Genomic DNA, 24,824 nt, shown 5'->3' on the forward strand with positions numbered 1-24,824 from the left:
CAAAAAGAGCAAAGGCATTTGAGAAATGTGATAGTATAACTTCAAGGTTAATTTAGCAAATATTTTTTAAAAAATCTTTGGAGGGTCTGTTCACTTATGATCAGCATACTAAGGTTTTGAAATGCCCTCAGAAATGTCTAAAACCCAGCCCAGAAATTGTTCAAGGATGTGAAGTAGAAATTCTCAGATGCTCTGTTCCTTTTTTTTTTTGTCATGTTGAATTACTAAGTGATAGAACCCCAAGTGGCATAAGAGATAAATTAGTCCAATCATCTCATGAGCAACATGGTAAACTTGATTTTCAAGATGGTAACTGACCTCTCCAAGGTCACACTGTAAATATGCACTTTCCTATATGGTAGACATTAGTCACACACAGCTATTGAGCACTTAAAATGTGACTAGAGAAACTGAAAAACTGAACCTTAATATTATTTCATTTTAATTAATAATAATTAATATTTAACTAATTTTAATTTAAAAGTTGATATTTGGTTCAGTTATAGAAAAAATTAAGTATGTCTGGCACAACTTGGCTATGTTAATCTACTTTTGATGAAATTTAAACACGTAACAATTACTTCTGAGGGAAATTTAGCATTTAAATCAAGATGTGCTGTTTAAGTGTAAAATACACATCAGATTTCAAAGACTTAGTATGAAAAAATGCAAATATTTCATCAATAATTTTTATATTGATTTTATGTTGAAATAACATTTTGGAAATAATAAATTAAATTAAATCTATTAAAGTTAATTTTACCTGTTTCTTTGTTTTAATGTGGCTGCTAAAAATTTAATGACATATGTGGCTCACATTATATTTCTATTAGAGAGTGCTGCTCTAGAAGATAAAACAAACAAGACTGCAAATCTAGTTTTTTGATTCTTGGTTGCTTGATCTTTCGACTGAACTATGCTGCTTCTTTAGGACATTTTCTTCTCTCTTCCATTATCTTTGCAAAAGTTGGCATGTAGGTTTTCAACAAAAGGTAAAATAAGACTAAAAAAACCTATCTGGCTGAAGAGAGCATTCTGGGAAGTTGGTGGAGCAGGAAGTACCAGGAATTTGTCTTCCCACCTAGACAACAATTGCACTGGCAAAATCTGCCTGATATAACCCTTTTGGAGTTATGGAGTCTATTCAAGGTTTGCAACTTCCAGGAGAAGCCTTGGAAGGTAAATTGGAGTTAATTTCAGTCAACTTCAGCTCTTAGCACAGTAACAGCTACCCATCCCCCACCCTCACTCCCATGGCAGACAGCTGGGCAAGTGCTCCTGAAGCAGCCTACACACAGCTTAGAGGAGCCAGGGTGGGCAAAAAGCACTCTATTCTTCGAATATCAGGGATCTGTGCTCTGGTTACTAACTGCTGCTGCTGATCCCAAAGGTGGAGGCAAAGAGGAGGTGGCCTGTGTTGTTGCAGCAACATGACTCTTCCCATTGTTGTGAGCCCCTCCCCTCTTGCTGAAGTGACTTTCAGGGGATTTAAAGGGCCAGTGCCTTCCCCCCGCCCCGCCGCTTCATTTTTCTCTTTTCCCATTTTGGAAGCCTGACATTAAAGACAAGGACGTTCAAAAGCAAATGCATATATGGAAAGTGAGCACACACATCCAGGGAAAGACTCAGGCTTAGAAAAGACCTGAGACGACCTCAAGTTTACACCTCAGGCTGATTCTTGATACTTGGTACAGAGATGGCCTACAACAATAAACAAATACAGTAACAAAAAAACAGAAAACTCTGGAAAAGGAGGAGAATCTCATTTCCAGAGTTACCACATTATTAGATTCAAATGTCCACTTTTCAACAAAAAATCACAAAGCATAGAAAGAAACAGGAAAGTATAGCCTATTCAAAGGATACAAAAATTAAATTAACAGAAACTGTCCCTGGAAAAGACCTGATGGCAGATCTGCTAGACAAAGACTTTAAAATAGCTGCCTTGAAGATGTTCAAAGAACTAAAGAGGATGTGGACAAAGTCAAGAAAATAATGAATGGACAAAATGGAAATATCAATAAAGAGATAGAAAACCTAAAAAGAAGCCAAAATGAAATTATAAAACTGAAAAGTACAATAACTGAAATGAAAAATTCACTAGAAGGATTCAAATAGAGATTTGAGGAGATAGAAGAAGGAATTGGTGAAGGTGAAAACAGAACAATGGAAATTGTCAAGTCTGAGAGACAGAAAAGAAAAAGATTGCAGAAAAGTGAACAAAGTCTAATGAACCTGTAGGACATTGTTAAGTACAAGTATATATGCATTGTTGGAGTATAAGGAGGAGAAGAGAGAGAGAAAAAAAAGAAGAGAGCATATTTGAAGAAATAATGGCTCAAAACTTCCCAAATTTGATGAAGTACATGAATATAAACATCCAAATAGTTCAATGAGGTATACATAAGATGAGCTCAAAAAGACTCACACTGAGACATAGTATAATCAAGTTTTCAAAAGACAAAGACAAAGAGAGAATCTTGAAAGCAGCAAGAGAGAAACAACTCATCACAAAGGCTCCTCAATAAGATTTTCAGCAGATTTCTTTACAGAAACTTTGGAAGTCCAAAGGCAATGGGCAGATATATTGAAAGCACTAAAAGTAAAAAACTTATCAACCAAGAATACTGTATACAGCAAAACTATCTTTCAAAGATGAGAGAGAAATGAAGATTTCTCAGATAGACAGAAGCTGAGGAAGTCCATTGACACTAGACTTGCCCTACAAGAAATGCTCAAGAGAGTCCTTCAGGGTGAAATGAAAGGACATTAGACAGTAACTCCAAGCTGTATGGAAAAAACAGAGATATTAATAAAGGCAAAAACATGGGCAATTATAGAAGCCAGTACTATTGTAAATGGTTTGTAACTTCAATTTTTTTCTACATGATTTAAGAGGCTAATACATTTAAAGTAATTATTAGTTTATGTTTTAGGGCACACAGTGATAAAGACATAATTTTGTAACATCACAAACTAAAAGAGATGAGGATGAGGCTGTAAAGGAGCAGCGGTTTTGTACGCTATTGAAATTAAAGCAAGCGTAAATTCAAATTAGTGTGCTATAACTTTAGGATGTCAAATGCAATCCCCACAGTAACCACAAAAAATAGCTATAGAATATACACAAAAGGAACTGAGAAAGAAATTTAAACATTTCACTACAAAAATTCAACTAAGTGCAAAAGAAGACAATGTGTAGGAAATGAAAGACAAAAAAGCAAAAAGGAGTACAGAAAACAAATAACAAAATGACAGAATTAAGTCTCTCCTTACCAGTAATTACTTTAAATGTAAATAGATTAAACTCTCCACTCAACAGACAGATACATGCAGAATGGATAAAAAAATGTGATCTGATTATATGCTGTCTACAAGAGACACAAATAGATTGAAAGTGAACAGATGGGAAAAGATATTCCACGCAAATAGTAACCAAAAGAGAGCAGAGGTGACTATACTAATATTAGAAAGACTAGACTTTAAATAAAAAAAATTACAAGAGACAAAGAAGGACATTATATATTAATAAAAGTTTCAATACAGAAAGAAGATATAACAATTACAAACATTTATGTACCTAACAACAGACTATCAAAATACATGAAGCAAAAACTGGCAGTGTTGATGGGAGAAATACCGTTCTACAGTAATAATTGGAGACTCCCATATCCACTCTCAATAATGAATAGAACAACCAGACAGAAGATAAGTAAGGAAACAGAGGACTTATACAACACAATAAATAAACTAGATCTAACAGACAAACAGACATACAGAATACTGTACCAAACAACAAAATCTTACACATTCTTCCTAAGTGATGGAACACTTTCCATGATAGAACATATGTTAGGCCACAAACTAAGTGTCAATAATTTTAAAACATTTATATTATACAAAATATCTTCTCCAACCACAACTGGATGAAGTTAGAAATTGATAACAGAAATAAAACTGGAAAATTCACAGATTTGTGGAAATTAAACAACATACTCTTCAACAATCAATGGATCAAGGAAGAAATCACAAGGGAAATTAGTAACTACTTAAACAAGAAGGGAAATGAAAACACAACATACCAAAATTTATGGATGCAGCAAAAGCAGTGACAAGGCCAGGGGGAAAATTTATAGTTATAAATGCTTACATTAAAAGACAAAAAAGATTTCAAATCAACAATATAACTTTACAACTTAAGGAACTAGATAAAGAAGAAAAACTAAACCCAAAGCTAGCAGAAGGAAATAACAAAGATTAGAGCAGAGATAAATGAAATAGAGTATAGAAAACCAATAGAGAAAATCAGTGAAACGAAAAGTTGGTTCTTTGAAAAAATCAACAAAATTGACAAACCAAACTTATTAGCTAGATGAATTATGAAAAAAAGAAAGAAGACTCAAATTACTAAAATCAGAAATGAAAGTGGACATTACTACTGATTCAATAGAAATAAAGCAGATTATAAGAGAGTACTATGAATCATTACACGCCAACAAATCAGATAACCTACATGAAATGAACAAACTGCTAGAAACACGAAACTTATCAAGATTAAATCATGAAGAACTAGAAAATCTAAATAGACATAACCAGTAAAGAGATTGCTTACTGCGAGGCAGGATCTCCCAGCTTGGGGAGCTCAGAGTCTTAAGGGAGAATGTGTTCTTGTCTATCAGGCAGGGTCAATCATTCTTGATGCTCTTGGAAAATAACTTTAGAAAAAACTCCAAACTTTGTGCAGTGCTAGTAGAAATGCAAAATGGTATAGCCCCTGTGTAAAACAGTAAGATGGTTGCTCAAAAAATGAAAAATGGAATTATCATAAGATCCAGCAATTCTGCTTCTGGATATATACCCAAAAGAATTGAAAGCAGGATTTTGAAGAGATATCTGTAGACTTATATTCATATTAGCATTATTCACAATAGCTAAACATGGAAGCAAGCCCAGTGTGCACTGATGAATGAATGGATAAGGAAAATACATGGTATATACATACAATGGAATATTATTTAGCCTTAAAAAGGAAGGAAATTCTGACATAATGCTACAACATAGATGAAGGTTGAGAATACTGTGCTATGTGAAACAATCTAGTTGTAAAAAGACAAATACTGTATGACTCTACTTATATGAGGTACTTAGAGTAGCCAATATCATAGAGACAGAAAACAGAATGGTGATGGCCAGTGGGTGGAGGTAGTGGGGAGTGGGAAGTTATTGTTTAATGGGTATAGAGTTTCAGTTTTACAAGATGAAAAGAGTTATAGAGATGGATGGTGGTGATGGTTACACAATATTGTGAACGTATTTAATACCACTGAATGGTACACTTAAAATGGCTAAGATGGTAAATTTCATGTTATGTGTATTTTACCGTAATGAAAAAAATTGTTAAAAATAGAAAAAAAACACTATCTGGCTGTTTTAGACCCTCTGCTTTGCTATATTGGCTATTCTCTATTGTTGGTCCTTTACTTTAAATCTTGATCTTGCTCTCAGCATGGGCCTGATAATAGTGATTCTTTATTTCTTTATATTATTATTTACCAAATTCACCACTCCTCCATGCAGGAGAATTAGACATCTCCACCTCTTGAACTCAGGCATAAGAGTTTTGATCAGTGAAATCTGAACAAAGGCGATGTCTATCACCTGTGGCAGAAAGCTGTAGAGCTGTGTGGCCTTAACATATTTTCTTTTCTTTCTGCCATGAAGCCAGGTTGAGGCTAGAATGTCCCAGAGAGAGACTGTTCCAACATCTGAGACCTAGAGTGAAGATGATCAGAGCAAGCTGTAGCCACTGACGATGGACGCCATCAAGCTTTAGGAGTCATTTGTTATTGCAGCATAAACTGGTCCTCAGTGTTCATGAATTTGGGGGAAGGCAGGAGGAAGGAAAGGGGAAGAAGAAGAAGCTGGGCTGGAGAGCAGGGAGGCAATTTTTATTCCTTATAGAGGTTTATGTGGACTTGACAAAAAATATCCCATCTAAATGATTTTTCACCAGGGCCAGAGGGAGAGTAAAGAATTTTCAATGCTAAAGAGTCCTCTTTAAGACAAGAATGGTTAGGTTGAGTTTTTCTTCTCAGGAATAAAGAGACTACTTCTGCATCATGTAGCTAGAGTCACAAGGTCGTTAAAGGCAGGCAGGGCAATGAATAAGGATTGTGTGACTATAGGGTGAAAGTGATCCTGGCTGTTAGGGGATAGGCTGTGCCACGTCCTGTCCTCTTGATTGTAGAAGATGTCACTACTTTTTGGATTCCTAAAGTTTGTTAACTACTTTCTCCCTGTCTTTTCCGAAATGATATTAGAGGTAAAGGGTGGAAAGGAAAAATAGAATTAGTGACTCAGAGTCGTTTTTAATTGGATATTTTTTAACTATGAAAGAAGTAAAACTTCATTTCAGTTTAAACCATTCAATAGGAAATGAAGTAAAAAGCAAAATTCTCTGCCCCAATTTCCCCAATTCCATTCCTCAGAAGCATTACTGTTACAATGTCCTTGTCTTCTAGACATTCTTGATGTTTATATCAGATATGATAGAGTTATGGATATGTTAACTGGTATATTTGATTTTCTTTTTCAAAACACAGATAGTATCATACTCTACAAACTATTCTGTAATTTGCTTTTGTCACTTCACAATGATGCCTTGGGCATCCTGTCAACAGAAAGAAAGCTACATCACTCTTCTTATTAGCTGCATAATATTTCTCTGCTTGTATGAACTATAATTTATTTAACTAAATAAATAATTAATGGACAATTATGTTGTTTCTAGGTTTTTCCCTGATTACAAAAAATACTGTAACAAATGCCTTCTCTCTCTTCCATCTCTATATTCATCTGTACAGGTCTTTATGCATTTGTGTTAATATATCTGTGTGGGAAATTAAAAGAAGGAGGTATAATTAAATAGTACTTCTAAATTATTTTTCATAAATGTTGTCAAATTGCATCCCAAAATGTGAATGAGAAATCACTCTTGACTATCCCGGGAATTATAATTTCTATCTAATTTCTACTGATATGGTTCATGAGCAGTGATATCTCATGTGATATAATTTGCTTTTTATTCTGAATGCGTTTGAGCTTCATATCACACATTTGTTGACCATCAAAGGGCAAAGAGTGGCAACACTTTTATTATCTCATGAAGAGACTTCAACTCAAAGGCTGATCCCAGAAGTCCTCTGGAGAATGACTCGGAGCCCCTAAGGGTAAGATTCATCACTTATTTATCTCTGCATCTCCAGTATTTAACCCACGTCTGGTATGTGGGAGCCATGCTCTCCATGTCTGATGAGTGAATGAATAAAATGTGGGAACAACAATGTAGGAAAAAGTTGAAGAAGAAATAAAAATTTCAGAAGAATTGGAGACATGGTGTTTGGAGTACAAAGAATTGAAAGAAAACTCTGTAAAAGTTATAGGTACAGTCTGCTTCATGGGTGTGTGACCCATGCTTGGAAGGGCCCCAAACATCAATGTAAGCAGCTGTCTACTGAGTGGGAGAACAAGAAATAGAAAAAGAAAACTCAATCGGTTGTTTGTAACAGCAGATTACAACTTAGGTTGTAATTACAGTAATTGTGATAGAAAGAATTATAGTGTGCGCTAAGTTAAATATTTTATTTGTGCAGAATTTAACACTAGGTTCATCTTTTTTTGTAATAAGTGATTTTTATTTACATCGGTACATAAATGAAAATGGTCATTAAGACTCTGAAATTTAGCGAGTGGTAAAATGGGATTCATTTCTACATATTTGCCATTCTGTATATATGTACATCTGTTTACACATATATATGTCTGTCATTTATTAATATGGAAAAGGAGCATCGTGTGCCAAGCACCTTGGGAAGAGAAGGAACATGGTAAATTATGGCCATTCACTGACAAAGGAAACACTGAAAAAGGACCAGGTTAATAGTGGGAAGATCATAAGTTTGATTTCGGAAGTAGATGAAAAATTGAACCCAAAGTGCCTTTGAGAAATCTAAAAGGAGCTATAATAAGTAACCTTTGGGATACATGCATTTGGAGATCAAAAGAAAGGTCTGGTCTGAAGAAATGAATTTGAAAGTCACCTGTGTGTAATTGGTGATTGAAGTCTTGGCCACAGACTAAGCAAAGAAAAATGGGAGAGAGGAGAAGAGGCCAGTGGCCAATCTTTGCAGAATGGATAGGCCTGCTTATGTGATGGAGAAGGGGGCCACAGAGGTGGGAGGAAAACCTGCACTGTGTTGAGAACAGACACCAAGGGAAGAGATCATTTCAGGAAGAGGAAATGGTCAGTGGTGCCAAAAACTACTAGCAGGTGCACTAAGGTTGAGAACAGAACCGTATCCGTTAGATTAAGTAACACAGACGCTACCAGCATCACTAACAGAGCTGTCCAGGAGACAGAGCCAGACTGGGATGGCTCAAGAAGGGGATGGGATAATAATGGTGAAAATGCACACTCTTGCTGTTGCCCTTTGTCTCACTCTCTCACTCCTTCTCTTGTCCAAGGATGCAAAGAATCAAGCCATATGATTCTCCTTCTGCTCACTCACTTTGCTAAGATATACTGAAGGTGTCCAGGAAGAGCCCATTTTTCCAGGGTTTGAGGACAAAGGCAGGGCAGCAAAGGTGACTTCCGTGGACTTCCAGCTCTGCTCCATGTCTTAGTCTCAGAGTGATGTTTGAACCTGGAGAAGTTGTTGAGCAAGTTGACTTAATTCCTCCTTTCAGAAGACAAAGAGATTAGCGTAGTATTCATTGTCTTACAGAGGAAGACTAACTCTTGTGTCTAAGCCGAGACCCAGCCAAAAGGAAGCGTGGAGCCAGGGTACACCCCTGTGAGGCCATGTGCATCATGAGCACTGTGTGGAGTCCTGGAATTAGGGCAAAGTGTCCTCTTGATTAGTGCAAATGACCAGAGGTCACATTCACAAAGATCTCAGATTAGACTTATGTCCTGGGCTCTAACTGAGGCAGCACACGCAGTCCCAGAAATACACTAAAAGGACTGGAGTGCTGAAAACTATAAGTCTGTCTCCATCCCCTTTCACCTCGGGCAAGCGACTGAACATCTCTGTGCCCCCAATTTCTTTGTTTTTGAAATATCGATAATGGAATCTATTTCATAAGGTTGTTGGAAAAATTAAATGACATAAGATATGAAAAGAGCTTTGAGCAATGCATACATAGCATATAGCAAGCACATAGTAATTTGACAAATGTAAGCTGTTATTATTTTTAATACTACCAGACGCTTGTGAACAGCATGATTGTTTACATCGTATTTCTGGTATGAAATATTAATTTGTTAAATGTAAATATTTTTTAAAGTATCATTTTTGGGATCCTGTTTTGACATTTGTAATTTTTTTTAATATACTGGAGCCTTAAACCAATCTAAGTGTTTTGGGTTATTCTCCACTGCTGAGCGGACTTGACAATGATGGCTAAAGAGGAATTGCATACGGAAACTGAACGTGGGAGAAAGTGGCGATGGGGACTCCGTCTCTGTCTTCATAATTGCAAGAGATCTCTTGAATTCTCAGCCTCTATTGTTCTTTAAAAGGCACTAGATATGGTGACGGAATGACCGGTGCTGCCACCGCTGTTGTCAAAGTCATTGTTATTCAAATGGCCAGTTCCAGTTGGAAAACAGTCTTTGAACACCTGACCCTGTAGGCAAGGCCAGCTCTTAGCATGTCGGTAGGCAAATGAAACTGCTGACGATTGCTTTCTGAACTGTTACATCAAAAATTAATGAATAGGACTGTAGCTCATGGGGATATTAAAGTTTCAGGTGGTTATCAAACAGATTTAGAGCTTTCTAGAGGCTGGAGTCTCTGGAAAAAAAGGAAGAAAAAAAGCTTGCCTCATCTAGCTTGATGATCAGGCAGAAAATTCTTACTTTTCATGGAAGAAAAGAATTACTAAAAGATTAATTATTGGACACGGTTATTCAAACCAGATGAATTAATCTTTGGAAATTCAGAATTCATGAAATAATATTTTAAGAGCAAAAACAGCTTTGCTACTTTTTACTATTGTCAAGTAAAGAAAATTTTCACATTAAGTGATGGTATTTCTGAGCACCAATTAATTTCTTCTAAAAGACACTCTAAATATCTGAAAGATATGATTGTCTTGGCACCTACCTCGGACTAATGAGGGAATAAAAAGGTTACCTAGCAAAGCTAAAGCTTCAGGCTGGGAGGGAGAAAGACTGGTCCACAGCGAATTCCACAGAGAGAAATCTAGATCCAGGTGCAGGTAGAGGCCGTGAAGGAAGGCAAGAGTGGCTCACATTGTGAGGCTTTGGGCCATGGGGCTCCACTTAGACAGAGAGCATCTTAAGGATAATCTTAACTGCATTAACCTGATTTGGAGGTTTAGGAGACATGGAGGGGAAGAGAAAATGGCACTCTCTTCTTGGTGCTGGGTCCTCTAGCATCGCTTTATATATTTATTTACCTAAAGGATGGGTATTACATTCTCACTTAACAAAGGAGAAACCTAAGGCTCAGAGAGGGTATGTGACTTATCCCAGGTCATGCAGCTGGCACTATGGCAGGGGTGGCTGGGTGCTGGGATCAAACCCCATATCTTTCCTTATCATGCATGTTCTTTTCTGCTCCGTCCACGCCGCTTCTCATCACGCAGTCGAGTCCCCCCTGGTTTGGATATCTCTTTCTAACAGTGCTTGGAGGTGTTTTTTAACCGGTGAATTACAAACACAGGTTACATTAAAAAGGCTGAATCTGCATCACGGGATAAGAACTACGCAGATTACTCTTTACTTAACCGGAGTGTAATCATTATATTCCTGTTGACATTGTTTGCCATACCTGCCTCCTTGTAATCAATTGGTTAATTGACTGATATCTACCTTGGTAATGAAAGGGCACAACGAGTTTAACAGGTTAAAAATTAGAGGAAAGCAGAGAGAAATCAGAAATGAGAAAAGCTGTGGAAAGGAGAGCAGTTCTCATTAGACTTGCGAGGGACGTGACTGCTCTGCTTGGCTCTGTGGCCTCTCCTTCCATTTCCTGAACCCACTAACGCTCCCCACGGGGCTCCAGGCCGTTCTTATCACAGGCTGGTAGGCAGTACAGCCGTGGTTGCTTCCTGCTTCTTTAACCTGGAGATTACAACCAACGACGGAGAATGGCCAGTCTCAGCTGATACAACAGATCAAAGTTCAAAATTTCCCCACACTGTCAAAACACTGGTTTATTTCCTTCTAATACCTTTCTATGTATATGTAGAAACATTTTTGCAGAGTCGAAATTGTACTATGCGCAAAACTTTATATTATGCTTTCTTTTCACTCAACATTGTATTGTTAACAGTATGCAGAGTTCTATGAAAACAATTTGGGAAACAAATTTAATTAGTTTTTTTAAAATTTGGAAACAAATATATTCATATGATAGACCACTCAGGGGTGTACCAGGGTGCGGTCTCTCCCTACCACATCCAGCCCTATCTCACCCCCAGCACGCTGGGCTAAAATGCCTGCCAGGCTGCTGGCTATCAGTCCCTCCCTGACTGTCGCTGTAGCTGAGCTGCAGAAATAGGATGGGGGTGTTTGTACAACTCTTCTCTGGATGCCTAGCCAGGGACATTTCTTTCTTTCTAGTTTTTGTCTAACTCTATGAAATACTTTCTCCCACCCTGGCTGCCGAAGGTCATTTCCACTGCTTGGTCATTTTATAATGACTGTAATATTGGAAGATCTGGCTGTGTGGCCAGTTTGTTCTGCCCTTAGGTCTTTGGCAGGAGATTTGTGAGTTTGTATGTGTGTGGGGGAGGGGAGGCTGCATGTGATCCATCCAAAAGCCTCATCCACATAGGCTGATAAAAGCAAACTCAAAGCAAGGAGACGCCCTAGACTGCGCTCAGGCCCTCCAACCACCTGTCCTTGCTCTAAAAATGGACTCATGGCTCCAGGATCTGGACTCTGTATCCTACTTGGATTGCTGCCTCTGATATCCTTTGGTAACTTTCCTGCCTCTTTTTACTTCTCAGTCTTTGGCTGGTTCACGCCTATAGCTTTCAGTGTTCTCTGTTACCATGTGGGTTTACTCCATCCTGCTCTCATGGCCAGATGGGAAATTCCACTCTAGCCATCGTGTGCCTCTTCTCCCTTTCTCCTGTTGGGATGAAGTGGGTTCCAACATTTTGCCTTTGAGTGTTGTTGGGTCGCTCGTAACCTACCCTGGGGCAAAGCATGTAGTCCCAGTCACTCTCCCACTGCCCGTACTTGGGGAATTCAGCATGGAAGGAAGAAAGACAGCCACGATCACTGTCCCAAAGAGAGAGGAGGAGACAGTGGGGCTGACACTGAATTTATGCTAGCCGCTGCTTGTAGTGTCACCACCACCTTGACTATATTTCTTCTCTGGGAGTAATTCTAGGGTAGTTCCAGTAAATTTCCAGGCCTCCAAGCCTAAATGGCAAGGATGGAGAGGATGAGTAGGCTTGCCATCCAGACTGCTCTGTTAGAACAAGGTAGATTCAACCGGCCCCCTTGTGAAGGTGTTCTACAGCCAGGATTCTCTAACTCGCTAGGATGGAGAGCTGGTAAGCTAACTTACCACTGAATTCTGCCAGACCATCAGCAGGACAAATTGTCCCGGAAGATTTCAGAGCATCGCTTCAGGGAGGTCATTCACTGGGGGTGCAAGTAAAGTAGGCAACCTTTCCAGAAAGCAGTAAGAACTACAAACTGTAATTATATATCCTTTGTCTCAGACATTCTATTTTGAGGAATTTATACTTTAGGAAATTATTGGACAAATGTACCAAGGGGCAACTACAAGAATGCTGGTGGCAGAGTTGGCCATAAAAGCCAAAGACCCTGAAAGAGGGAGGAAGGAAGGGTGGAGAGAGGAAGGAGAGGGAGAGAGAGAGATCTTTAATGCTCCACAATATGGAATTAGACAAACAAACCATGGTCCATCTATAAATGAACTACTATAATATGATGTAACTTTTAAAAATGATTTAAACGTGGCTACTAGCCTGGAAATGTTCTTGTTATATTGTTAAGTAAGAAAAAACAGGTTACCAAATAGTATCCTTTTAAGGATATGCTCTAAATGTTAACTGTTTATCTGTGGGTGGTGTGATTTCAGGTGACTTTTAAAAATTATTTTTGTTTATATGCTTTTTTTGAAATCATCTACAAAAACATGCCATTACTCTGTAATTAAAAACAACAGTCAAGGAGGAAAGTAAGTAGTTGAGTAACTGAACCCCCACCCTTCTGAACTCATTGTTTTGTGTGACAAGTGAGAAGCACCATTGGAAACCAGACACATCTTCCTGTCTTTGAAACAATGCTCTCTCTCCAAATCAGGATGAGCACAGAAATCTGGAGAAGAACCTCATACTTGCCACACACCGGGCGTTGGCAAACCTGAGCACACAGCAGAAAGCCCCACCTGGGGGCCCGCCCTGAGGAACGAATATTCGAGAGCCCAGAGGTGGGCCACTTTCTGCATCGCTGACGCTTCTGCACAGCGCCACCTAGAGGGCAGTCGAGGAAATCCAATGGTTCCCTCAGCTCCTCAGACGCTCATCTGATCTTAGGAAAGGAGGCTGCAGCTGCCTTTCAGTCCACTAATGTCGAGTCTCCACCTACCTTGACCAAACCAAGCCTTGCAAGACCACCTGGGAACATGTTAAAAGTGCACTTTCGGTGCCCCATCCCAAACGGGGTCAGAATCTCTGCCGGCAGAGCCTAGGAATCTGTATTTTAGTAACCAGCACAGAATTCCACTCTGCACAATAAATGCAGGGAGGCGGTTAGGTGGCCCCCACACACCCACCCTCTCTTCGCCCTTAGAAACTCATGGCTGCTGAGCTCATTTCTTCTTTTTCTCTATAGCAGGGTGGCAGGGCGTGTGGGAATTCAGACAAGCTGAATCTCATCAACAACTTGATGAACACCTGCTTTCATTCCCGGTGCTGGACGCTGGTGGTAAGTGAATAACCCAGGGCCACCACTGCCCAGGATATTCCAAATAGAGGGGATGTGGGCGGGTCAATGCCTACTTATTGTAGAATGTGGTAGGAGAACTATTAGAGGTCAGAAGTGGAGAAACCAACATGGGGCATCATCTCAGGCCCTGAGGGGGTGGAGTCTTCAGAACTGGTAAGAAAATCCACGTGCCTGGAGCATGGGCTGCAGGGAAAACCAAGGGCTGGTGAGTCAGTGAGACACAGATTGAACCCATTTTACAGCTGAGAAAAGAGGAATTTGGAGCTAAAGTAATTTGCTTGTGATGATATGGGGAATTGGGATTAGAAATAACTTCTCATTTCTCCACCAGAAGAACATTGGCTGGGCTTCCTACCTCCCATCCAGATTGCTATATTTGGCCTTACAACCCCAGAGAAAGGGATATTTTGATGTATTAGTCCTTAATTATTTTGATGCACCCTTTGAGAGCCTGATGGAATGTACATACACATGCACACTTTTGAAAAAATGGCGAGGAGTTTATTGACCCCCTGAAGCACTTCTACAGTTCACACGATAAAAACTTCCAACCCCCAGTAAAGGACAGAGAGAGGTGGGGCAGGGTAGGAGTGCAAGGAACTGAAATCTAAGAAAAAGATTTTCATCGTTATGGGGAGAAAATGCCTTCGAGAAGGGCAGGGGGAAAACAACAAAATGAGTAGGCTGCGCTGCCAGCAAAACATCCAAAGCGATGACAGCTGACGTGCTAGCAGTATTTTGGGATCCCTCCACCACTCGCACATTTGTTCCTTAGACATGCTGACAAAGGCCCACGTTGGAGATTAGCGAGTTTCTTTCCATTGAGGCTTTTCTATCGAGGCATGACAGTAAAAAAGCTGTGGGCCTGGAAAAAAAGAAATCAAGCTATGGGTGTGATGAAAACCATGCAATGTGTATTAATGAAATCATTCAGTGCCTTTCCCACAGGATTCCAGAACATTCTTATCTGCCTCTTGGTGACACAGCTTCACCTGCAATTTCTCTCTCCCAGACATTACCCCATTGCCTGGGACAGCAACCACCATGTCTCTGCTGTTAGGGCCTTGTTTCGTTAAAATAAATATTATAAGCCTACTCTCAATAAGTTAGGATGGCTGTTCATGATGTAATGAGTGGCCCAATTCAGAGGACAGCTGAACTGATGCAGGAGTTTCAATGCTTCCACTAGGAGAAATGAGGACTGTAAGAATACAAAGGTTGAAGATAACTTGGTTGCATGGCCCTAAAATCATGTAGCTTATCTTGGACGGTGCTGGCCTTGACATCTAGTCTGAGGCCATGTTAAAAAGTACTTAGACCAGCACTAAGAATGTTTGCTCAGTGGAACTCGTCCTTTTAAAACCTCCCACAGACAGGACCTTAACCGACAAGTTCCCCCACCCCCATTATTGGAGCCCTGGAAGGAACCTTTAGAGAATCTGTTCAACTTCGGTTTCAAATCTTGCAAGGTATAGATAATTATTATTCTTGCTTGATAGATAAAGAAAGTGAGTTATCGGTAGTGAAAAGAACAGGGCGTTTGACACCAAGGAGTTCTGGATTCAGTGGATCTGAGCCTCAACATCCTTATCTATAAAATGGGGATAAAACCTATGCTATCCAACGTTATTGTAAAAGTCAATCAGATACTTTATCTAAAGCACCTAGCATCAAGTGAGGTAAACAGTAGGTGCTCAGAAAACAATTTCTTGTCTTAACTATCTGGCCCAAAGTTACTCTTCTGGAAAATGGCAGAGCCAGGTGTTCTGGCAGCAAGTCCAGAAACCATTCCACACGTTCTTTCCTGCCCTGCCTACGTCTTCTGTCTTCTCAAAGCCATTGTGGAAAGCGTTTCAAATTCCCATATGGAGACTTGGAGAGTCATCTTTCATGACAAAGATTCTTGCAGAATTAATTCACAGCATTGCTGAGGTGGGGTGGTGGTGGATGTGAGTGATTTTTTTTCATAGTGTTACAATAATTTATCATCTTCTCTCCAGCAGCCGTACTCTGGCTGGCAGCGCTAAAAACCCTACAGTCCACGAGAGAGCAGTGAACAGGAATATTTTCAAGAGCAGATGGGACGTACCTTCAAAACGCAGGATTGTCCCACTGAAACTGGGACATCTGGCAACCCTAAAAAAGCCCAAACTAGATGAAATAAAAATTATGAGATGGAGAAGCAGAAAAATATGTCTTCGCATTGATTAGCAAGGAATGTAATTAATCTCCTTCAACTCCCTTTTCAGTCCTGTGGCGTAAAACAAGGAGAAATCGCCGTCTTGCTGCGTTCCCCTGTGACAATTCTTGGTGATAATTTCAAAGTAGTAGGAGTTTTAAAACTTCACAGTAATGCCTCCCCTTCGCTTGCTCAGAAGTGTTCAGGGAGTCATAAAATTCACGCCCAAACTTCCTCAATACAATGCTTTTCTTATTAGCCTGGCCGACAATAGAGGAGAGAACACTCAGCTAAGAAGAATCAGGCCAACTTTTATAGTTTTATTAGGAAATTATACAAACAAATCTTCCTTTGCCTGTTAGGTGGTTTTATTCCGGATTTCTCTTTTTGTGGCGTGCAGAAGCAAGAGGGGGAGAACAGACCAGCCCCAAAGAGGGGAGGGGAGATCTCCTGCTTTTCTTCTCAACTGCCCTTCCTTCCTCCTTACTCTGTTTGGCTCCTGGCATCCTATGTTATTTTGGTCATTTTCTTCTTATTAGACCTGTATTCCACTGAGACTGAACACCATAAAATGGACACTGGTGTTAGTGTGTGGCTGTGTACCTGTGTCTCCCTTCCCAGCCATGCTCAGGTCCAGCACCATGCCTGGAACACTGTAGGTATTGAAAAGTAAAATATTTGTGGACTTGGATAGGCCGGACCCCTCACACTGACCAATAACTCTGCATTGGTCCTGAGTACAGTTTGGCATCTGCTAGTGGACAGGCCACACAAGCAGGAACAGAGACAAAATCTAAGAAATTAATCCCTTTAAAGCCAAAAATTTACTCTTTATGAAGGTGTCTTAAAATATACATACATATGTATTTCCTTATTGAATTATAGTTTGTTCTCCCAAATATTCTATTATGCCCACTTCTTAAATTAAAGAAGTATTATGGACTGAATTATGTACCCTCCAAATTCATATGTTGAGGCCCTACCCCCCAACGTGATACTATTTGGAGATACGACTTTGAGAGGTAATTAGGGTTAGATGAGGTCAGGAGGGTGGGTCTTTATGATGGGATTAATGACCTTACAAGAAGAGGGAGAGAGAACCTCTCTGTCCATGTGCATGCCCGGAGGACAGGCCATGTGAGATGGCGGCCATCTGCAAGCCAGAAAGAGAGTTCTCATCAGGAACTGAGTTAATTGACACCTTTATCTAGGACTTCTAGCCTCCAGAATGATGAAAAATTAATTTCTGATCTTTAAGCCATCCGGTCTATGGTAATTTTGTTATGGCAGCCGAGCTGACGAATAAAAGAAGTGATGCTCAGAATGGCTAAACACCATGCCCAAGGGCACAAGGCTGTGCAACGGTAAAGCTGAGACAAGAACTCACATCTCTGACTCCAAGCCCAGGAGAATTTCCACTACAGCATGTAGCCGGCTCTTCATGACCCACCACACATGACTGTGTGAACTGCATGTGGACGCTGTGTCGGCAGCTCTTTACCCCAGGGGTTATTTCCTGGAACAAGCCACTGATGTCGAGCAGTGCATGGGAGTTAAAAGACTTGGGCTTGCCTCACCCTCTTCCACAAGGAAGCTGTGAAACCAGGCAGGCTGCCTCCCCCAGCCTCACTTTCCTTCTACGAATAATGGGAATTCATGAGAATTAAACTGGATGATAAACTTGAAAGAGATTTGTGAGCTGTTAAGTAACTAAAAACAACAGAGAGCACATAGATTTTAGTCAGAAAGCCCCTCAGAGATGATCGAGACTATTTCTCTCAATTTACAAATAAAGAAATTGATAATAAACAATGATCTTTGAGAACTAACCCTGCCTGAGTCACCTTCAATTCATCCCTGAGAGAGAACAGCTGAGGGCCTTGTTGATTTGCACAATTAAGAGAGAAGTCAGGGCTAATTTATTCGTTAGGCACAGAAGGTGTGATATCTAGGGCCCACCAGACTTTCAGGGCCCATTTTTAATTTCTTGTAAGATCAGAAGGAAAAACTTAACTTTTAGGTCAAATAAAATATTTTAATATATAATATGAATATGTTCATCTTTATACAAATGCAGTTACGAAGCATAATTTTTAAGACTTTATGAAGGAGGGAGCCCACAAAGGCAGAAGTGCTTTGGGCCCACAGAGGTCATGATGCAGGCCTGAGAAAAGCAACGAGTAATGAAAATACTTTTAGCTTCCAAGGGAAACTTTACATTCACTTGGATTAAATACTGCTCTGTAGTTCTGCAGCCATGCTGGACTCCCCAGTGTTCTCCTAAAAGTGCTGCAGTCTTTCCAGAGTCTTCTCCGCTTACGCTGTTCCCACTGTCTACACCATTCCCTCTGTCTATACCATCTTCTCCACGAGGCAAACACTCTCATGTCACCTACCTCTGTGCCTTTGTTAAATTGCATCATGGCCCTCGGTCTCTTACTTGTGATCATTCTCATCATCCTCATCACCTTTTGTCTTGTGTTTTAATCATTCAGTCAGTCATCCCACCCACCACCAAAATTTGCAGAGTGCCCTGTGTGATGCAGGAATGCTCAGTGGTATAGACCAAGGATTCTGGTCCTGAGTTTGAAACTCAGTTTTGCCATGTACTAGCTGTGTGATATTTACTTAGTCAGTTAACATATTTACCTCAGTTTCTCCGTCTGTAAGATGGGAAGCATAATAGCATTTACCTCACAGGATTCTTGTGAAGATTATTTACATATATACACGTGTGAACACACACTCACATACACAACTTACTGCTGGGAACACAGTAAGCACTAAGTAAAGATAGATGTTATCATTATTTATTTTCATTAATATTGTTGTTCCTATGATATGTGAATTCTTACGTCCTAAGGATGCAAAGATCTCTTTAAGGAGTTCACAGTCTAGTAGGAAACTAGGGGTGTAAAGAAGATACATTAAGATATATCCTTCCAACTGTTTTGAGAACCGAGACTCTCTTGCTGGAGGATGTTGGGAAAGTATTTTAAATAGAGGTGGCATGAGGCTGGATCTTGATAGACATTTGGGGTTCTTCCAGCTTATGATTTCTCCCAACTTTACCGTGACTGTTTGGGTTTGAATCCCTGAAGGCGATCTGTGACTCTCACCCAACTGTGGCTGAGACCCTCACCCAGGTCCTTTAGGCAGGGCATTCGAGAAAGGGTTTAGACTTAAATAGTCTCAAGTGGCAAGTTACATCTGGAGACGGGTGACAAGTTTAGTGGGGCCAGAGCATAGGCCGCTTCCAGGGAGAGGAGCTGGAGGGGAGGTGGGAGAGAGTCGAGCCATCCATGGGCGTTTGGCCCTTTTCCTTCAAGCTTTTGGAAATGGGAGAGTAATCTGCTTAAACGTATACTCCACTAAGATCACAGTGGTACAAGGTGGAGGGAGCACAAGAGGGAGGGGTAATTGCAGGGGTAGACAGTCAGCAAACTAATGTAAGCATGAGCTCAGACTTTATGGCTGGACCTAAGGGAAAGAGGGTGTGGAGAGAAAGATTAAGAGGCCAGAAATGCAAACAGGGTGTGGTGACAGATTGTAGGAAGAAAGGGTGATGGAAAGATGGAGGCTGATTGAGTCTTGTTTCTTGGCCTGGGTGGCAGGATCGATGGGGACTACGTAACTGAAGACTGAAAGTGGAGGAGAAGATGGAGGTTGCAGTGCCTCTGGAACACGTATGGAGACATCTGGGAAGCAGCTGAAAGGATGAGTCTGGTGCTGAGAAGAGAGATCTAAACTGGGGATAAAGGTTTAGGGGATTCATCAAGCCCTTAGATGATAGTCGAAGCCACAAGAGTAGCTTGGAACACCCACGTGAGGGTTTCAGCCATAGTTGGATGAGAGTCACAGATCGCCTGCAGGGGTTCAAACCTGAACAGTTATGGTAAAGCTGGGAGGAATCAATGACAGAGAACCTTTTGTTTAATTCTTCATTGTCTGCCTCATCCACGGAAATGTTCGCTTGATGACAATAGCGTCTTTGTGTTCTGCAGCAAAGACGTAGACACACATGCCACCGGTATCATGTGGTATAAATATAAACTGGAGCGCATTGGGGAAATATCACAAGCAGGAGGGCAGTTGAGTGTACACGGTCTTTCAAGATTCATTATCCCAGAGAAGGTTGCCTAGGTCAGGTGCACCATAAAAACAGCTCTAGTAGACAGAAAGCTTCCACTCCCTGGAAGGTCTACATATTTATAATGGTGAGGAGGGGCAACCACATAGCAGTAGAAACCTCCTGGAAGTGTCCTCTTAGAAAGGTGGAGCCTCAGAGCCCTACAACCCTCTGCTTTGGGCCCTGTCCCGGTGAGCTAACTCTCCTGGCTAAGTCATGGGAAGGGAGGGGATGGGTCTCCAGAGCATCGGCTGTGTCTCTCCTCACCTAGGGCTCCCCAAGACCTCCAACAGTGCTCAGCACATAGTAGGTGGTCAAAAAGCAGTCACCGAATTAATAATGTACTCACAAGTGTCCAGCACAGTCCCTGGCACACAGCAGGTGCTCAAAGAGTGAACGTTTCTTCTGTCTTCCGGATTCTTACAGGATTCATGTGATTTCTAACACATTTCTCCAAGCCCTCTTTCCCACTCACACATCCTTGTGAGGCCTTAGGGGCCCTAAATACCCTGAGGTTCTTCTTTTTTTTCCTCCAATTACATTTAATGGACACAGTGTCTCATCTCTTTATTCCTCTCCTTTCTGCAGGACAACACCACTTTATAACAACCTAGTAAAATAGAGAAAACTGCTGCCATGTTTCAGCTGGGAAAACTGAGGCTTCCGGGGGTTAATGTCTTGCCCAAGGTCACAGGCAAGGTGAGTTGCAGAGTCGGGGGCGGGGGGGGGGGTCTCAGTCTTCGACTCCAAGTCAGTGGCTCTGCAGCTGCCTCCTATGAGAAGTAGGCAATCCTCCTTCACGATCGACCTCCGGCAGATCTTTGAGAGAAGATGATGAAATGATCATCATGCTGCACTTCCAGAAAAGCCACACAGCACAGGCTGCTTAAGCAGAATGGTGGAAATTAGTGGAAAGAATACTGTTAGTCAAGAGAGCCGGGTCCCAGGGTCAGCTCTAAAGCTCTGCCTGTGCGTGACCTTGGGCAAATCTCTGCACCGCTCTGACCTCAGCTTTCACTTCTGCAAAATGAGAATAATAATTCCTTCCTTTCCCACTTTATAGAATTGTTGAAAGAATCAACAAGTGCATAATGCATATGCAAAACAACGGCAAAAATAAATGCATAACGTGAGTGAGAAAGCTTAGAGGATTGTAAAGTCATCCACAGTCTCGTGGATCTCTCTTTTTCATTATAAAAATGGCCAAGAATGGAAAGAGTACCATTTAGGGTCTCTAAAGATTGAGGCACAGTATTCATTATGTATTGATTTAGATTCTAAATTAATTTTTCCTAAAAGGCATTGTTCATGTTTGAATTGTGCTTTACAAATGTTTTTTATCAGCCAGACTAAATTTCTTATAGTTCCCTCTGGCAGAAATAACTCGTTGTCATTGTTGTCACTTCGACAAACAAGGCTTTGAGGGTTTAGAACACTCCCGAGGATAGAACTGACATTTGCCAGGGGATCCTCGGGGCCGTGCATCTCACCAATTTGCTCCTTGCGCAGTTGTATGAATGAGGAGAAGGCCCTGGCTCTTGGATCTGGGACATCTGAACTGACTCCTGCCAAGTGGCAGGGACAATTTTAGCGCTGCTGAGAATCCGACTGCTGTTTCCGCCCACTGCCGCCTTCCTCCTTCCTCCTGTCCTTGAGCACGCAGATGCTGCCCGCCTTCTGCTCTCTCCTTTACCAGTTTCTTGTGTTTCCATGTCTCCTTGCACCCGTTTTCTTCAAAATGCCGACGATAAGAATCCTTTCAAATGTGACCACGTCTTCACTTCTTTTTCATCTTTTCCCTGGATTTCTGCATCCTTCTATTAGCCGGGTATCTGCCTCCAGTTCTGCCCACTCCAGTCTACCAAGTCACCCCACTGCACTCAGAGTGAACTTTCTAGATATTAAATCTGACTACGTCACTTCCAGAAGGCCCCGGTAACTCCAGGTAAAATCTATATTCCTCAACTTCACGTTCAAGGTCGTCTATCACCCGGCCCTCATTAACTGACGCTGAATTACTCATTTCCAGCTACGCGTGTAGCACACAACTTAATGTTGATCTTGTATGGCGTTACTAGTGAATGAATGAGTGAATGACTGAATGAATGGATGGTGAATGCTCAGCACAGGCAGTAGTGCAGTACATTACAAAGGATATAGAGTTTGGGTTAGACCTGTGTTCAGTCCTCAGCCACTTATTCACATATTGAGTAATTAACCTCTCTTAGCCTAACTTTCTCTCTATGTAATAGTAAATCTGATGCCCTTCCCCAGGGCAGGGAGTAGGGAGAGGTGAATGAGGGAGTCACTTTGGATGCAGAATTTAAAGAGGCACCAAAAAACTCAGTAATCAAGAAAATATTATTTTGATACGATATTTTTTGAAAATAAGAATGAATGCAAAAAATCCATGATGAAAACAATTTCAAAATTTTAAATAAAAACAGGATCCGGTCCTGCACTTACCAGACTCATCTCGCTCACTGCATCTCGCCCTTCTCATGGGATTACCATGAGAACTCGGCACAGGGTGTTAACAACCACTTAGCCCGGTAGCTGGTCTTTTGCTCTGACTTGAGGTCTCTCTAAGGCAGTGACGCCCTGAGTGTGGCTCAGAGACGGCAGTTGATCTATAAACCGTGGTTGATCCACAAAGAGCTAAGTATAGACTTTAAATTTTAATAGTAAATGGACAGAGTGATTTTGTCTGTCCAATATATTTACAAATTTGGGCTTTTGTTTTGTATGTCTTCTTTTCTTTTTTAGCAATTCATTTTTATTGTAGTTTACAAAAGTTTTAGTGAGCAAAGGTTTAGAAATAATTTTACAAAACTGATCCTTTACCACAGATGATTTAAACACTGATCTCCAGATTGAGACAGCCCGAAAGGTCTGTGGTTTTCTAGAATTGATTCATTTGTTCCTAACATGGAGACATACCAAACTGTGGGAGGATGCGGTCTGGACTGCTAACTCCAGGGCCCCCCGAGAATCATTGTACTCTATGTAAATGGCACCCCCTGGTGTTAGGAGCATAGCAGCAGCCCTGTGTGGGTCCTGCCCTGCCCACTGGGATCCATTCTTTGTATCTCCCTTCCTACATTTTAGGTTGGGTTTCATTTTTCCTTTTTATTCCTCGCTGCTGCAGTCATCTGGACAATGTATCCATCCATCTATCCATTCATTCAATGATTACTCATTGAGCCCCTACTATGGGTGGGGCACATTTACAGATGCTGGGAATATAGTGATGAAAGAATCAGGCATGGTACCTATCCTTACCGAACTTACAGTTTACTAGAGAGGCCAGATGAGGGATTCCACAAACAAACACATCAATTGCAAACTGGTGAAGTACCAAAAACTAAACAGAATGCTCTGATAAAGAAGTAGAGAGCAAGGCTTACTTAAACAGGGTGTTCTGTGAAACTCTTTCTAAGAACAAGAACTCTGAAGCTTGACAAGATCTAAGCCATGTGAATAGCAAGGGAGAAATCTTTTTAGACAGAGGGAATAAAATGCATTAAATCCAGAGGAGGGAAAGACCCTGCTGTGCTCCAGGCCCTGAAAGGAGAGCAGTGTGATTAGATGGAGAGGACAGCAGATGAGGCTGGGAGGTGGCGTGCCACATCGTACAGCATCTGTCAGCCATGGTGAGCTGTTTGCACTCCACTCTAAATGCAATGAGAAATCTGTCCCCAACTTTAAAACTTGCACCCCATCTTTGAATTGTGTGTTGTTTTGGAAATTAAGTGTGATTAACACAAAACAACTCAACCTGTTAAGCTTCCTTCTGCTGCTGTGAGGGCTGTTGTTTTCGTCTGTGCAGGCCACTTCCACCGCCACCCTCCATGGCTGCTTCTCCTTTCACTGTCACTTATTTTGTATAGACTTGGATCGTGGGCAACCAGGCTGGGAAGACATGATCTGCTTGGACTCAGTAGCTGGTCAAGGGAAGAAGGTGTGACCCAAGTTGAACTCATCAGATTACTGCTCTGAGGCTTATTCTAACCACAGCCAACAAGAAAGATCATGTGCCTTTTGTGGTTGGACTCCAACTGCCTGTGACCACAGGTCCCAGGCCCCAACCCTACACACTGCCCTGGAAGCCTTCTAATAAATTCTTCTTTCTTATCATTTTGCCTAAGCTTGTTTGAGTACAGTTTCCATGACCTGTAACTAGAAAGACCACTGCAGCCCCCTCGGCTCCTCACTTCCTGCTGGGCGGGTCCTTTCCCACATTCCCACGTGGCCCAGGCCTGCATCTTCCCAGACATATTTTAAATACAGTGAGGGAAAGTCCATGTTTCCCAAAGAGGGTTTGCCAAAACTTTCTACCATTGGGAAACTGAGTTTGACTGTTTCTCAGTTTTTTGAGATGCCCTTCGTCATTGCGGCAGTTAGGGAATTGGAAGATCATAAGTCAGTATTCTCCACGCATTCTATGGGGTCCCTAAGACAGGACACACACCTCATCTCTTCATAGATATACATGCATG

The 24,824-nt window shown here is 41.1% G+C and overlaps 2 long non-coding RNA genes across 4 annotated transcripts in view; one reads left to right on the forward strand and one right to left on the reverse strand.

Moving 5' to 3' along the window:
* Window positions 1-23,205, reverse strand: part of LOC138923796 (uncharacterized) — a 69,564-nt gene extending 46,359 nt beyond the window's left edge. The window contains exon 1 of the long non-coding RNA XR_011437922.1: window positions 22,792-23,205. This is a non-coding gene — a long non-coding RNA (uncharacterized lncRNA). The remainder of the gene's footprint in view (window positions 1-22,791) is intronic.
* On the forward strand, window positions 11,841-17,477 carry LOC106783056 (uncharacterized). Of its 3 annotated transcripts, none has more exons than XR_011437921.1 (4): window positions 11,841-12,009; window positions 13,373-13,499; window positions 13,907-13,996; window positions 16,018-17,477. It is a non-coding gene; the product is annotated as an uncharacterized lncRNA (long non-coding RNA). The 3 variants fall into 3 exon arrangements; XR_011437920.1 differs by having other exon boundaries at window positions 11,845-12,009; window positions 13,904-13,996; XR_001380551.3 differs by lacking the exon at window positions 13,373-13,499 and having other exon boundaries at window positions 11,850-12,009; window positions 13,904-13,996.
* Window positions 23,206-24,824: the final 1,619 nt, after the last annotated feature.

This window comes from Equus caballus, chromosome 4 (assembly GCF_041296265.1).
Source record: "Equus caballus isolate H_3958 breed thoroughbred chromosome 4, TB-T2T, whole genome shotgun sequence".
Lineage (NCBI taxonomy): Eukaryota > Metazoa > Chordata > Mammalia > Perissodactyla > Equidae > Equus > Equus caballus.